Source organism: Vanacampus margaritifer, chromosome 5 (genome assembly GCF_051991255.1).
Source record: "Vanacampus margaritifer isolate UIUO_Vmar chromosome 5, RoL_Vmar_1.0, whole genome shotgun sequence".
Lineage (NCBI taxonomy): Eukaryota > Metazoa > Chordata > Actinopteri > Syngnathiformes > Syngnathidae > Vanacampus > Vanacampus margaritifer.
In genome coordinates this window covers 25,076,714-25,094,196 of record NC_135436.1, presented here as the reverse complement: position 1 = coordinate 25,094,196, position 17,483 = coordinate 25,076,714, and the positions used below count along the sequence as shown (strand labels likewise).

General features: G+C 39.4%; 1 protein-coding gene across 3 annotated transcripts in view; it reads left to right on the top strand.

Moving 5' to 3' along the window:
• The first annotated feature begins 6,465 nt into the window (after positions 1-6,465).
• lrfn1 (leucine rich repeat and fibronectin type III domain containing 1) overlaps positions 6,466-17,483 on the top strand; it is a 240,293-nt gene continuing 229,275 nt past the window's right edge. For all 3 annotated transcript variants that reach the window (XR_013294218.1, XM_077566515.1, XM_077566514.1), the window contains exon 1: positions 6,466-6,590. The gene's annotated coding sequence lies outside the window, so the exon portion shown is untranslated. The remainder of the gene's footprint in view (positions 6,591-17,483) is intronic.

The following is a 17,483-nucleotide window of genomic DNA, read 5'->3' as shown; positions in this document are numbered from 1 at the left end:
TAAATATAAATTTAAAAGATAATAATAGTGATTAAAGTGCAATAAGACCGGTTTTAATTAAATAAATGTAAGAAAGTACTTTTAAATTCATGTGAAAGTAAATTTCAAGAAAACAAGTAAGATACAAATTGTCTTTTAAAGTTCCATTTTCTTATGAATTTATGAGAAAAAGCTATTAAAATAATCGATTCATGGTTTTATGAATCAATACCAGGCTCGAAAAGGAAAATCGAATCAATATCGATTATTCGATCTTTTAAAAACCCTGCCCTATTAAAAATATATATCAATGGTAAGATGATCTTGAAAGACAAATGCATATTAAATCGCAATGGGGGTGGGGTGGGGGGAATCACAATTACGATATTTTTCAAAATGATTTAGCCCTACTTCAAAGCTAGTAGAATCACAACGTTTGTGACGGCCAACCAGCTAATATTATAATTAATGACATGCAAATGAGGCATCAATTATATATATATATATATATATATATATATACAACGGTTAAGAAGTTTTTTTTAACTGTGGTTCTCTACTTACAACATTACGTTTACTGGCACTATTTTAATGAATTCAAGTCCGCCTCATCCTCACTTTGTCTTAACAAGCTCCTGTTGTGCTTGCTTGCCTTAAGTGCTCATTTCAATATCCTTGTCGCTGACACCTCCTGAATGTTCTTAAATATGGGGCGAAAAAAAAAGGATTTTGAAGAAAATCTAAATACGCTCACCAAGTCACCAGCCGCAAACACTTCATGCTTCTTGAAGTTGCTTAATCACTTCTAAACGAAGTTTGTATGGGATGAAACGGGCATGCTGTGAAGTAATGATGTTACAGATCTCAAGTCATTACAGGTCAAATAACGTTGGTCCAACCTGTGAGTTTAGTTTGCCTCATAACTGAAATCACCCCTAGCTCAGATCATCCTTATTAAAATGAATGGACATGTCATTAATCTGTTCCAGCCTCCCAAAACAAACAACACATTTTGTCTTGAGAAAATAGCACTCTATAATATCGTACTGGAGCTGGGTGTCATCTGCGAAGCAATGAAAGTGAATATTACATTTATGGAAAATAGCCGAGGGGTTGGCGCTGGATGATGAAAAGCAGGGGCTCCAGGACAGAGCCCTGGGGCACACCTGGAGTGACTGTGGAGAGGGGACTGATGAAAAGGACTTCAGCTGGGAGGATGAGGTTGGGGAGTGAACTGGAGCAGATTTATTACTTAAGAGCGGGCAAAAACTGGACAGGAAAGTAATTATGTAATAAGTGAGAGTGCAGTTATTTATGTATTTTAAATATAATTTTAGACATGTACGGTAGATTGATACAACGGCGTATTAGGGCCATGTTAAAAAACTTTTTTTAGAGGGAGAGGTAATATTCTGAGAAAAACGTAAATGTTTGCGACAAAGTGGCAAATTTGCGAGGGGAAAAAAAAACCCTCAAAAATTTACCAGCAATAAGCTCACAGATTTGGGACATAAAGTGGCAAATTTGCGAGAAATAAAACAAAAAAAATTCCAAAATATAATTCACGGATTTGTGACATAAAGTGGCAGGTATGCAAGAAAAAAACACAAATTTATGAGAAATAATAAACTTGCAGATTTATGACAAAGTGGCCAATTTGCGGGAAAAAAACCCTAAAAAGTTTACGAGCAATAAGATCACGGATTTGTGACAAAGTGGCAAATTTGCAAGAAACCCCCCCCCCTATCCCCCACACAAATTTATGAGAAATAATAAACTTGCAGATTTATGACATAAAGTGGCACATTTGCAATAAAAAAACGAAAAAGTTTACGAGAAATAAGATTGCGGATTTGTGACATTATAATGTAGCAAAGTTGCGAGATAAAAACCTCACAAATTGAAAGGAATAATAAAACTTGCAGATTTATGACAAAGTGGCAAAATTGCGAGGAAAAACGGGAAAAAAATATGAGAACTAAGCTCGCACGGATTTGTGACATTATAAAGTGAAACATTTGCAAGATAAAAAAAACCTCACAAATTGATGAGAAATAAACTTGCAGATTTCTGACAAAGTGGCAAATTTGCGAGAAAAAAACTCGCGGGTAATTGTGACATTTTTCACACGTGACTTGACATAAACATCCAAGTAGGCTATATGTCTATTCCTCACAAGTTTTTTTTTTGTCGCACCTGCGAGTTTATTTCTTGTAAATTTGTGAGTTTTTCTTCTTCGCAAATTTGCCATTTTATAATGTCACAAATCTCATAAATAAGTGAGTTTTTTTCTCTGAATATTAGCCCCCCCCCTCTAAAAAATATATATATTTATAGTCGTATATTGGAAATGGGGCGGATTTTTTCGTGACTTTTGGGGTCTGAACAAGGTTTTCCCCAGATACGGTTAATGGTAATGAACCAAAGTAACAGATTATAATTTTTTTGCAGCAGCTGTATTGCAGTGAGCCCAGCAGGGGGCTGTATGGAGCCAAGTTCCGTGTTGTCCTGGATTTGTGTGCCTGCTGCTGCTGCTGCTGCTGCTGGCAACAGTGTGGCAATCATCATGCAGGTATTAGAGCCCCTGAGGGAAGAAAGAGGCATTTCTTCCTGGATCAATGGGCCCAGAGGGGACAGCAGCGCTCAAGGAGAGACCCAAGCTGATTGGCTACACATCGTCAGTGTGTTTGAACCTCTCTCGTTGTCCCCCCACCCCCCCTTTCCCCACAGCAGTGAGGGTAGAGATTCTCCTCTGAGTTTAATCCCCACATCTGAGCATAAGGGGGGTGGAGAATAAGCTTGGAATGTTCACAACACCTGGGGACAATCACACTGCCAAGTCGCCCGGCGGGTCTGCGTGTCCAACAAATGCTGCAAATGGATTCAGGCTGGCACTGGACCAACTCCACTAGGTTTGGTTGACTTTTTGTGTAGACCCCTATACACTAGTTGTGACTCCGCTGTAGGGGCACGGGTTGCAGTCCAGCAACACACCAGAGCCACTAGATGGTGCTGTTTCTCCCTCGAAAAATGAATAGAGTAGACGCCATACCTCTTAATTGGTTCTTGCTGAATCATGAGCGGGTGGTGGCTGTAATAGCCTTTGCATAAACTTCAGCATCAAGGGGTTGGAGGTAGATGATGATAAGCAGGGGCCCCGGGATAGCGCCCTGGGGAACACCTGGAGTGACTGCGGAGGGGATTTATGAAAAAGTAAAAAACGCTGTCACAATTTGGCTTTATCCATAAATGCTTCCACTCAACTGCGGGTAGACAAGCTGACAGTTGAGAAGAAGCACCTGTGGCTAAAGTCAAACTTGGAGGGTTTTTGTTTTCTGGACCCCCTCCCAAAAAACGTCACATTTGTTCAACCATTCGGTTCCTTTAAACTCTGCATCTGTTACATGCGCATTGTATTTGTTTGTATTGCCTGTGTGATTTATAACAATGCAGTTGGAAGAGGATTAACAGAAAAATAATAATAAGCACTTTAGGGTATTGGTGCCCCACCATTGTTTCGGCATACAAATTCCACTGATGTAGTCTGTGAACTCAGTTTCCGCAGCGCACTGTGTATGTAGGCCATTAATTCAGGTGAGAGTGTGTGAAACAGATTTCCCGTTCCTGCAAAGACGGTTACATCGAGACATGTTTTCCTCTCATCCGCCCACCGAGCAGGCCAATATTTCTGTGACAGAGGAAACACTGCAGATAAAAGAGATTTTCACCTCCATTTTTTTCTTTTTTTGGATGGCAAATGAGGCTGTCTGAATTTCTCCTTTTTGAAAGCTAATAGGAACATACCTGCCTATTTTCGTCAAACCTTTCAAACAGAGCACTTTTTGTCAAAAGCAGGTTAAGTCATTCCCGGTGTATAAAATTGTCATTTCTTGAAAGTCTTCACGAGTCCCTCTTGGAGGTACAACGTTACACAGACTTGATGGGAATGTTTGTTTGCCTAAAAGTATGCTTTTGACCAAATATTCTCATTCACGTGTTATGTTGTGAGGCATGTCTTAAACAGTATTACTTATACAGATATCTATCTAGCTATCTAGCTAGCTGTCTAGCTAGCTATCTTGCTACCTACAGTATCTAGCTAGCTACTGTATATGTGAATATGATGATTCATACATCTTGATATATGGAGTGCGATATGATTCAAGGATGATTTTTTTAATACAGTAGTTGTACAATGTGGCATTTCCTTTATAGATATATTTTTTTACCTATCACTATAAATTTTAAATTGGAACAATTCCATTCGACTTAACTTTTAATCTATCGTTTCTCTACCCAGCTGCGTGGACAGGTTGTTGATGGAATAATGTCTTGTCCACGCAAATACGCCACATCGAGTGACGGGATTTCAGCGTGAATAACGCGAGGTGACCCTTATTCCACGGCTAATCCCATAAAGTCATTACCCGCTGCTTAATGGAAACAGTCGGGATGTGTCATCGACAAATACTAACAGCTTCCCGTATGAGGCTTTGTAAATGATCCTATCGTTGCACTTGTAATGTATCATAATATGTTTGCCGTAATGGGGGCCACGGATATAATTATAGATAAGAGTTGTTTGTTTTGAGAACAATGGTCGTTTGTTAGCAGCTTTCACCCCAGCTACTAAAAAGGGCAACATGCGTCATAAATTGAAAAAAAAAAAACAATCGGTGAGGAAAATGTATATTTGTAAAGCAGGAACTCAAGTTTAAAAAGTGCTACTGTCCATCTATCTAAAATAACTTTAAATGTTTGTCTATCTGGAAAAAAGACAATCAACACCATGCCCCTAATAAAAAGCGGTGGCTTCCTGTTTGAGGTTTTGCAAATGATCCTATCGCCGTACTTGTAATGTATCATAATATGTTTGCCATAATGAGGGCTACCGATATAATTATAGATAAGCATTGTTTTGAGAACCAGCATTCCCCTCGACTGCTAAAAAAGGCCCAGCTGTGTCATTAATGAAAGGAAAAAGAAAAAAAAAAACAGTGAGAAAATGCGTAAATGATCAATTAAATTGCTACGCACTGGCTCTCTGTGCCCAATTACTCACTTACAAATCGTTGCATTCACTGACCACAAATGATATGTGACAGTAAGTGGCATTTCCAAGTCAAAACAGTTCTGAGTACGATGTCATGAGGAATCATTCTGCGGGTGTTCATTTATTACATAAATAGTGGCTAAACCAGCATTTACGTACATTTTTGACACGATCTAAATAACAGGAGAGACAAGATATAATAAAGAAATATTCTCTCACTGGAGGTTTACAGCTGAAGATCAAATTATGCATCGTGTGTTGGTTTTACTTTGGCAAATTCGAAATGTTTGTTTGACCTATTTCGACCTTTTTGATATAAAATGTACAGGAAAAGAACAGAAAAATGAAAAGACTCAAGACATAATACTTACCCACAGTTTTTTTTTAATGAAAAGACAAAAAAAAAAACAAGAAAAAAGGTCTACCTTTTAAATGTCATTTTATTTTGCTTTTTTTTTTTCAAGCTAATAAAGTAAACTTATTCGCAGCATTTAACATTTTACCATTACAGAAACAATAGATAATAAAATGTCATGTTAATTTTCTCAAATTGAAATGAAAATACATGCAAATATAGAAAAACAGCCATTAACTCATTCACTGCCATTGTCAGCTATAGACGTCAAAAATTCATTTGCACTATTTTTATGAGTTTAACATTTTTTTCCATTTTTGTTAACAAGAGTATGAAAACCTAGAATTTTTAGAATATATATATTTTTTGTACATTTAGAACAGATATGAAATTTGTGATTAATCGTGAGTTAACTCGCCCCTGATGCCCCTAAGTGTTAATAATCTTTTCTTTAAAAAAAAACAATACATTTTTTTTAATATATATATATATATATATATATATATATATATATATATATATATATATATATATATATATATATATATATTTTTTTTTTTTTTAAAGAAAAGATTATTAAAAATTACGGGTGTCTGGCGATTACAGTTTTTAAACATAATTAATCGCATGACTTCACTAGTTAACTCACGATTAATCACAAATCTGTTCTAATACAAAAAAATTCTAGGTTTTCATACTTTTGTTAATAAAAGTGGGAAAAAATGTTAAACTAATAGAAATAGTTCAAATGAATTTTTGACGTCTATAGCCGTCGATGGCAGTGAATGAGTTAAGTTGGGAAGCTAATAGACTCTTCTTTCTTACATTAGAAGAGATGCAAATACAATTTAAAATGTATTTAAATTAGTTCATTATTACCATGACAGAAACAACTGATAAAAAGAGAACAACAATTTCTTGAAATCGGCACAAAATAAACAAACACAATTGGGCAGTTATCTTAAATTGCTCTCAATTAGTCACAAAGAGCAATTAATGGCAGGTGTGTTGCATAGCGACTGTCAGGAAGCTAGCTGGCCAATCAGAGAAGGAGTAGGGCGAGGCTAAAGGAAGAGCCAGGTGTATCTTCTAATGACGGCCAGGAGGCCTCACAACGGTGGACCCCGTGGAGGGGATACTGCCACGCAACAGAGAAGAATATACAATAAGGATATCCGTGTTAATTATCCGTCCAATATGAAGGTAAGAAGAAAAAAAAAAGGGGATGTATTTAAACTTTGGAGAGGTTAGGACCTACGCTTGATTAAATGAAGCTAAAGCTAACTGACTCCATTTGACCCAGTCCTGTTCAGTTTGTCAGGATCGTTGCATGTATTGCGCGTTGGTGTTAACCCTTTGGCAAGATGGCTAATGTGTAAAATAGACCTTCACTAATGTCTACATTTAAGCTGACAATTGCTTTGCGCTTTGCCCCCTGTTGACCTACTGCTAACGCCGAGTGAAGCGGTTTAATGAAGGGCTGCTTGACGCCCCACAGTGGAAAGTGAGACTGCAATAGCATCGTAGCAATCGCTAACATTTGATGTTATTTCTTTTAACTCATTCACTGCCATAAATTCATTAGAACTATTTCTGTTAGTTTAACATCACCCCCCCCCCCCCTCCCTAAACACACTTTTGTTAACAAGAGTATGAAAACCTAGATTTGTTTTATTGTACATTTAGAACAGATATACAATTTGTGATTAATTGTAAGTTAACTAGTGAAGTCACGTGATTAATTACAATAAAAAAATGTAATCGCCTGACGCCCCTAATTTTTTAAGAATCTTTTCTTTTTCTTTTTTTAATCTTTAAAAAAACAACTAGTGATGTCAGATTCAGAATGTTTATTGTCATTGTCACAAGGGAACAACGAAACTTCGTTTAAAGCGTCCATACAACAGTGTTGGTAGAGTGCAAAATGCCTCAAAATAAATGCCCATAAAATAAACAAGTCATGCGATTAATTACAAATATAAAAATTTTAGTCGCCTGACACCCCTAATTTTTAATGATCTTTTCTTTTTTGTAATCTCTAAAAAAGTAAAGATTACAAAAAAGAAAAGATTATTAAAAATTAGGGGCGTTAGGCGATTCAATTTTCTAATTGTAATTAATCGCATGACTTCACTAGTTAACTCAGGATTAATCACAAATTTTATATCTGTTTTTTTTTTTAGGTTTCCATACTCTTGTTAACAAAAGTGTGTGTGTGTGTGTGTGTGGGGGGGGGGGGATGCTAAACTAATAGAAATAGTTCAAATGAATTTTTGACGTCTATAGCCGTCAATGGCAATGAATGAGTTAAATGTGAATTTTTGAGCTTTTCCACTGCTTTGTACCAGGTTTGGTAAACAACGAGCCTGTTGCTGGAAAGCTATCTTGCCGTTTTTAATCACATTATTGGTGAGAGAAATGAATCTAAATGAATGCAGTAATTATGACAAAAAGCTACATTTCTGTGGGCATTGATGTTTTCTACTGCAGAGTGCAAGCAATTATGGACTTGATGTTTATTAGAAAGGAGGTGTTTTATTCATACAAATGCATCAGAAACACATTCAGTTATAATTATCTCCACTAACATTCAATTATAATTACAAATACAATATATTATATTGGTTTGAAGCATTCATGAGAAGGCATGCCTTTTTGTACAAACAAATTGTTAAAATATATGTTGAAACAATAACTATATTTAAAAAAAAAAAAGTTAAATTGTAACCTGACTGATTCACTTTCTTCCTTGTCATAACAAATCTGCTTGACAAGCTTTGCCAACAGTATCCCTTTTATGTCTTCAAAAAAAACAACAACTTCGTAAACATCAACTTTACTGACTTCATGTCATTAGCGATGTCTCGTACGAAACATGGCTGGATCAGTTGTTATGAAGCTAATCATAGCCTAGCGCCAGCCACCCTATATCAGTTGGCAGATTTTTTTCATTTTTTACCACAACTGCTTGGAAAGTGTGGCTTTAAGAGGACCTTGGGGTGCGTACAGATTAGTGAGTGTGCGCCACCTCTTCCTTCGTATATGCTGGTTCAAGGCCAGTCTGGGATTTATGTTGAAGTGGCTGCGTGGGACTGTAAGTACCTGCAGTGTATATACAGTACCCGTGTGTGATTAGGTGCTTCGTTCGTCACAAATCAGTCTATTCCAATAAATCTTAGCCACAAGAGTCCTTCGGAGGAAAGGAAACTTGTAGTAACAAGTACAACCCGGCGATGAATGCAAGTAGATTATAAAGAGGCTGTGCTCAAAGTTTTACAGGAAAATATAATGCGGGCACTGAATGAAGACAGAGGAATGTAAAAGTTGGCCATTTATTGGAAACGGTCCTTCGTTTAGAATTGGATTGGCCGGTGATTTGTTGGTGTGCGGCAAAAGTTGTAATGTGTTGTACAGTATTTCAAATGTAAAAAGATTCAACATTTTGTTACCTTTCTTTTTTTTCTCCACTTTAAAGTAAATTTAGAGTTGGTTAGTGGGACAATTCTCGTCTCAGCTTGGCCAGATATTTAAGATTCGTATGAGTGATTTCAATCGTTTCAGAGGTATCTGGGTGACAAAACGTTTGCATTTTCATTAAAGCAGTAACATTGCCATTTTCGGACACAAGCTTGTTATCAAAATAAAACCGGATCGAGCAAAGAAAGCTGTGTCATTTTCCATCTTCTTTACCCTGACAGCGTCTGGAATTGTCAGGATGATTCCACCTCAAAGAAATTCGCTTGACAGTTAACCACAAGTCAGCTAGCTTAATGCTAATGCTAAATATTGACTTCAAAATGTTCATTGCCACTCCCAGTTGAAGTTTGCTGACAAACCAAACAAAAAGAATTATACCTTGTGTATTTAAACAACCACATAGCTTAGCAGTTAGCCACAAGCCAGCTAGCTTAATGCTAATGTTGTACAGGAGAGAGGGGGAGGGAGAATTGAATCACGTTCTAACTTCTAAATGCTAAAATATTTCTTTTTTTCCCCCACGACTTAAAATAGTTCCATTCTTTTGTCAAAATTACCCATGGAACACCCAATTTCTTGTCAACCAGTTTTGAAGTCCCAGCCTCATCTCATGCATGCAAGCGACACTACACTGCTAGGCCAACAGCGACTGGCTTTCATTACTATGGCAACCAGAGGCAAAACGTTAATACTAGAGTGGCTTGTTGTTGAGGTAGAGCAGAGCCAAAAGCACCCATAACGACAGTTGAAGAATTTTTTACTCGTGAAGGCTGCACGTACACTACGCTGTGTTGTAGCTTTCAGTCACCACAAAGCATGTGCGGCTTACTGTTCAACTCAACTTGATTTATATAGCCTAGCGCATTGTACACAACAACATGCTACACTGGGAAATGGCCAACAAAATCGTTGATGACATTCTTCGTCGCAGCTCCTCCCACGGGTACCATCGCGGACAGTCCAAAAGCCCTGACGTTCTCCACTCAAAAAAATAAAAATAAAAAATAAAATAAAAATATGGGGCTGTAGCAAAAACGTTGCCTCTTAATGCGCATAAACACCAAAGCGCCATGTAGCTATAGCAATACTAGCTCCTCAACAAAAACGTCACTTTTGCAAACGTAGCCAACAAACTGACAAGGATCCAATTGACTCACAATAAAAATAAAACAGCTTTCAGATGAGGTTAATCAACTGTCAATTCCACGCAATCAATTCATTTTTATCCATTACTCCAAACTTTGTGTGTGCGGTCAATACGTTTTGTGATAATTACAACCCTGGAACATTTTGTGGATTTTTGCTACCCATTTGAAAAAGAATACACGTTGATTAAATAAGAAATTGTAAGCAGGAAGTTACAAACAAATAGCAAAGCTCTTTGTGTTCATTTAGCTGCATTGTTGCATTACGAAACACGGCACGCCTCATTTCTCATGTCGTCGCCAGGCTGAATGTGAGGTTATTCAGACTTAAATGCTAATTTAGCGCCAATTGGAAGCATTGTGCTGAATTGTCTTATGATTGACAGCAGGAAGGCAGACATCTATTATTTCAACATCTCTGTAATTGTGTTACTTGTTGTTGGTGTGTATACGTGCGTGTATAAACCGTACACAAAAGGGTGACAAAACGCATCTTGAGGCATCCACGTTAAGCCAAAGCAGAGACGACCCGCGGCGCCGCGCCTGCACTTACTGCTCCCAATTAAAACCCAAACTATTTATTTGGGGAAAACGACGGTGAAACGAGTATGGCCCCGTCCCGAAACAGCCCCGCCAGCTTGCGAGCGATGACAATCGGACAAACTTACCAACTGATTACATCTATTGGACAACTTTACGAAGCGTGACACAAACTTGGCCTGATGAGATTACGTTTTAACGCTTTTAATTTTTGGGGGCAGCAAACTTTGAATTGGATTTTTGAGATCTATCATTTGATAGCCGTTTTGCATCCCTTGGGTCAAAACATTGTCGGGCTAATATATTTTGCAAATTTTTTCCCAATCCTGTTACTTGTTTGCTGATTTCAGATAGTGTCCTTAAGATGAAATGATCTATTGATATTTTTATAACTAAGATGGTAGGATTTGTGACACACACGCTAGTGTACATGCTGTTTTTCAATTTGATCCTTTTATATTTAGAGTGTAAAAGTGTTTTTTATTTTTATTTTATTTCCTGACTTTGGACTACACTAGTCTAGGAATGGAACTCGGTCGTAAACTGAGGACACCATTTTGTTGGATTTGAACAAGAGAGTAGGGTCTGGAAAGTATAGCCTATTGCTGGTATACAACAATGGAACATCACGTGACTAAACCTGAAAACAAGTTAGCGGACTCTCTGTATGTGCCACGAGCATAACTATACAGGGTCTAACATTAGCATCAAGACATCATAGATTGTGGCCACAAAAAAGAACTGTTGCGCTGTCACCCATCCTCGCTTCTTTCCGTTGTTCGGCTGCTAGCGGGTGTTGTGGAGTAGATCTTTTCCTCCGCGTGTTTGTTTTCTTTCGGGTAGGGAGACTGTCGATTATCTGAATACAGGCTGGAGATCGATGAACAGTTCCTTCAAAGCTTTTATACCGGGCACAAGTGAGTTACAGACAATGGCTGTAGCCTCTCACAAGTGCGGAGATTACAGAGGACTTACAATATTCTTATACTATCTTGAAGGGCGGTACCACACAGTTTCCAGTAAACAGTTCAACCGGAGTTGACCGGACATGAGATAAAACTCAAGGACATCATTCAAACCCAAAGCCCATTTGAGGAATATAGGAGGTTATTCAGTCATGACTGCACCTGGCAGAAATTGCGATAACACTCACAAGGATACAGCCGCAGAACAAAGCTCTACTGGGGAGATGAGGAAATTAAAACCGTTATGATTAAATCTGGGCAGAAGATACATTTCACGGGGAAACCTTGGTGCTACATGCTCCACTCCAGCTAGCTAGCAACGAGCTACGCCTGGCTAGGTAGTGTGGCAAAACACGATACAGAGTGGTATTGATATTTGGATAAATTGAAGGACATTTTCAGCAGTTTTCACAGAAGTTTGCTTGCAAACGAGCCACCATATTATCCTGCTGCATTACGCAGCTAGTAGAGATTGCAGGACTAGAGTGAAACCATATTGCCTGGCGCATGACTCGAGTCAGGTGTTAAGGGTTTTTGGGACTTGCGGGGGGTTTAATAATTGAATTCCATTTGCGCTCCACTCTACTCTTTAATTGTACAAAGGATGGTTTCAACTTGAAAGCTGCCGCCAAGACAGTTTCTCCATCCATCCATGATTGCTTGCACAATATTTGACAGCAAAGATTTGGTTTGCAGTCACTAGGCAGCTCCTCTCACGCAGTAATTAGAGAGAGAGAGAGGAGGAGGATGAGGGATGGGCTGTGCTTAACCTTCACATCTCCTTGTTGCCGAAGCGATTCTCCTGCGCAACTTGTGCTTTATGCAAGTTCCCTTGTGCTTCATCAACGCTCTTTTCCGAGGATTTGTTATTATTTTTATGCACGTTCGTACTCTTAACAACGATATCTTCCCGATCGCAATGTCGGATTTGTCTACTCACCCCCCCCCCCCCCCCCTTGTGCTTATCAAGAGGACTTGTGTTTAATGAGTTGTAAGGCGTTATCTCCATATTAATGCCAAGGCTAATTTTGTATGCCAGCTGGGGGAGCGCTTGGCTCGCTGCCCCTCGACGTGCACGCCGGGGGAATCCCAAATTCCTGTTGTAAAAAGCTCCGCGCGCGGAGGTATGAATTGTCCTGTTATGTCTAGCCCGACCAATGACAGAGTTGCTCCAGTTTGGGCTGAATGAAGCAAGGGACGATTATTTGATTGGATCCTTAGAACTGACTAAAAGAATCAAATTGTCAGAAATGCACTGCACTGCACTTACTCAGTATGAAGAGTCACATAGTAATGCAAAATGATCGGTTGCCAGCGTGCCCATATTTCTAAGCGTTGACGTAGCAGCTTACCCGGAAATAAAAACTGACCCACCTACGAAAAAAAAAGAAAAAAGGGTGGCTTGCATCAGGTAGGGCATCCGGTGTAAATGTGCCTATCATGTTACATAACCCCATTTCACACTGCACTTACTCGGTGTGAAGAGTCACACTAACGCGAAATGATCGGTTGCCAGCGTGCCCATATTTCTAAGCGTTGACATAGCAGCTTACCCGGAAATAAAAACTGGCCCACCTATGGGGGGGGGGGGGGAAAGGGTGGGTTGCACCAGGTAGGGCATCCGGTGTAAATGTGCCTATCATGTGAGTTACATAACCCCATTTCACACTGCACTTACTCGGTGTGAAGAGTCACACAGTAACGCGAAATGATCGGTTGCCAGCGTGCCTATATTTCTAAGCGTTGACATAGCAGCTTACCCAGAAATAAAAACTGACCCACCTACGAAAAAAAAAAAAAAGGGTGGCTTGCATCAGGTAGGGCATCCGGTGTAAATGTGCCTATCATGTTACATAACCCCATTTCACACTGCACTTACTCGGTGTGAAGAGTCACACAGTAACGCGGAATGATCGGTTGCCAGCGTGCCTATATTTCTAAGCGTTGACATAGCAGCTTACCCGGAAATAAAAACTGGCCCACCTACGGGGAAAAAAAAAAGGGTGGGTTGCATCAGGTAGGGCATCCGATGTAAATGTGCCTATCATGTGAGTTACATAACCCCATTTCACACTGCACTTACTCAGTGTGAAGAGTCACATAGTAATGCGAAATGATCGGTTGCCAGCGTGCCCATATTTCTAAGCGTTGACGTAGCAGCTTACCTGGAAATAAAAACTGACCCACCTACGAAAAAAAAAAAAAAAAGGGTGGCTTGCATCAGGTAGGGCATCCGGTGTAAATGTGCCTATCATGTTACATAACCCCATTTCACACTGCACTTACTCGGTGTGAAGAGTCACACTAACACGAAATGATCGGTTGCCAGCGTGCCTATATTTCTAAGCATTGACATAGCAGCTTACCCGGAAATAAAAACTGGCCCACCTACGGGGGGAGAAAAAAAAGGGTGGGTTCCATCAGGTAGGGCATCCGGTGTAAATGTGCCTATCATGTGAGTTACATAACCCCATTTCACACTGCACTTACTCAGTCTGAAGAGTCACACAGTAATGTGAAACGATCGGTTGCCAGCGTGCCCATATTTCTAAGCGTTGACGTAGCAGCTTACCCGGAAATAAAAACGGAGATTTTGCTACTGGTTGGACCGCATCTCGACAAGTTGTATCTTTCATTTTGGTAGCAGAAAAAAAAAAAACAATGGCTTGGAGGGAACTTGGCATAGTTTAGTCGATGACACGTGGATTATTCCCATCCCTGTATTTTCGAAATGCTTCAGAATTCAACCAAAAACTTGATAAGCCGCTAGTAGCCTATGCAATTATTCAACTCTTAACAATGGGTATATGCAACAAAATATGGTTCCGCAGAATGCTATAACATTCGAAAAAAATATATATATGTGGCCCTAATATGTCATCGTACAATATTGACGGGGAGGGGGATTGAACTTGAATAATTTTTCAAAATGGTTCAACCCTAATAGGTGAAAAATCACTGTAAAAATCAGTCTGTCATTCCTTCACCCTTTTCCACTTTACTGGTGCAGTTGAATGCTAAGTTTTCATCGTCGCAAATAAAGAAATGAATGTCCCATCCTCCGCCCTGCCTAAAGGCGCCGCGGCATCTCTAATAAAATCTGCTTTTGTGCTAACACGCACACGCTGCAGAGATGTGACAGCGTCACTTGGATCGGTCTGATAGCGTCTGACGTGCGCATTATGTCCGTATTGGTCGCTCATATCGCTCCAGAGAAAATATGATTTGGACCGTGGCGCTCCTCAGAAATGAAGAGACGGCCGCTGGAGTTGCTCGCCGCATGCTAATCGGCCGCAGTGCTACAGCTTTTGATTTTTGTCCCAATAATTACATTACAGTGAAACATAGATCCTGCAGTACAATTATCCAGGTGCACTTGATTGATAAACAAACTAATAGGCTGGCATACCCCCCCCCCCCCATCTAATCTGTGTGCAAGAAGAGAATGAATTTCAAAGGTCACCCCCTGGCGCCGGCATAATGAATATGTCACTTCGTTGTGTGTTTGTCGAGGCTGCGGCCAGAATATACAAGTGTCACGACAAATATTCATCTTGAATACTCTAGCATGAAATTATATTCTCACCCCATTAGTTTTGCTGGGTTATTTTTCTTTCATTTTTTTTTTTCATAGGAGGCGATGTTGCTAAACGTAAATCGTGCGACTCTGAGAATGAAGAGCAGCCTCTTTTTCCGCCTGCCTTCCAGAGCAGAATTTAATAATAGCGCCATGCAGCATTAATTCATAATCAGCAGTGCGACACCAGCAAGCCCTTTTTTTGCTGATATAAATAATTGTGCTGGTACATGCGCCCAAGGTAAGGACACAGTAAATCACAGGCAGTCTGTGGCAAAATGCCAAATGGAATTCTTCAACACGCGTTGATGTGAGCCCGCCAGAATACTTAAAAGTCATTCAACACGTGCCAGTTTTTTTTTGCTCATTATACATGCGGGATTGGATGTTACTGCCGTGTGAAGTCGGGAATGACTGTGATGCGTTCATTTAAAGGCTGCTGACATTTTTGCATTTCAAAGAATCCTCACGATCAGATTTGATGACAGAAGTGCTTGATGGTGTTAAATGGAATTTCCTATGTTGCATTTTATTTGCGGCCTAATGCAGTCTGGCTCAGATCTGGATCAACCTTGGTTTGCTAGCGCCATTGAGATTGCAAATCCAAACCCTCTTTTTTTTTTTATCAAATTGGATAAATTGAACAGCGATAATCGATCACCAATATGATCAGATGATGGACCTATGTTTAAAATGCTATAACAATTTATTCAAATAAATCAGATAAAAAAAAATATTTTAATTCATCCAAAATGCACAATCGGGATCAAATCCGGATCATATTCAGATTGACAAGACTGATTGTGCATACACATAGCACAATTGACTAAATCTTAGTGGCATCTAGATTAGAATCAGAAGAACTTTTAATTTGCAGCCAAATGCATGATCTGGATTAAATCCAGATCATATTTGGTGTAACATTAGAAGCTTTTGACCCCCCTGCATTCGAAAGGCTTCTTTTCATTAAATTAGATAAGATTTGTCTAATACCTTGCACAGTAGAGAGTCAGAACATGTTCAGGAGTACAATCCGGATCTGATCCCGATCATCCTGGACGTTACAGCTTCTGTCCCTGCACACACATGGCACATTCCCCCAAATCAGATAAAATCTGATAAATAGTTTTGCATTTGAACATGTTCAGATAAATTTTCCATATTAAGTTTCTATCCATGCCAGATCTGCACAATCAGGATCAGATCTGGATCATATTTAGTTTGACATGACAGGCTCTGATCGTGCAAACACACAGCACATTTTTACTAAAGCTCATAGTAGCATCTGTTAAATTCGATTTAGGAAAATTTAAAGGCATAATCTGGATTAAATCCAGATCACATCTGGTTTAACATTAGAGCTTTTGATCCTGCATTCAAAGGCTGATTTTAATTAAATTAGATAAGATTTGCACCTTGCACAGAAGAGAGTCAGAACATGTTCAGCAATATTTACATTACTTTGTACGTTGCGTTAAAGCACACAATCTGGATCTGATCCGGATCATCCTGGACGCTACAGCTTTTGACCCTGCACTCACATGGCACATTCCTTCAAATAAGATAAGATCTGGTAGTTTTACATTTGGAACATGATCACATACATTTTCCATATTAAGTTTCAATTCATGCCAAATCTGGAATCAATCCAGATCAATATGTAGCTTTTAATGCCCATGTAGACGCGTGCAATGACGACGGCATTTGACGAATGCAAAGGTGTCGGGTAACGATCGCTCAATATACTGTCAAATGTATCTCATTGCGCCATATGGGTTTTGTCCCCCCCCCCCCCATCTCAAATGATCTTGACATTTTCCCAAAATAGAACACATGGACAGAGGAGAAGGGGACAAGTTGCGGTCCACAGCTGGCCGCAGGGTCCATCCCGGGAGAAGCAGGAAGGCTCACGACTTTCAACATGAAATGGAGATGAGGCCATTCATCCTTGTCTCAGCATTCCTTTTTTTTGCGAGGAGCTATGAAATTGTGGCAATCTGAGGGCCTCTCTTCGGAAAACTTTGGATTGGGTTCCATGCGGACCATGGACAACAAATGGTAGCGCCAGGGAAATCCATGCCGAATGAAGCGCGCTTTCTCTCGTATCATTGCTCTTGCAGACATACTGTATTGTATGGCTGAACAATTTTGAAAAAGAACCGTAATTGCGACCTCTCTCTTTCTTTCTGTCTGTCTTTCTTTCTCTCTCTCTTACACTCTTTCTTTCTTTCTCTCGCTCTCTTTCTTTCTTTCTTTCTCTCGCTCTTTCTTTCTTTCTCTTGCTCTCTTTCTTTCTTTCTTTCTCTCTTGCTCTCTCTCTTTCTTTCTCTCTTACTATCTCTCTCTTTGTTTCTCTCGCTTTCTCTCTTACTCTCTCTTTCTTTCTCTCTTA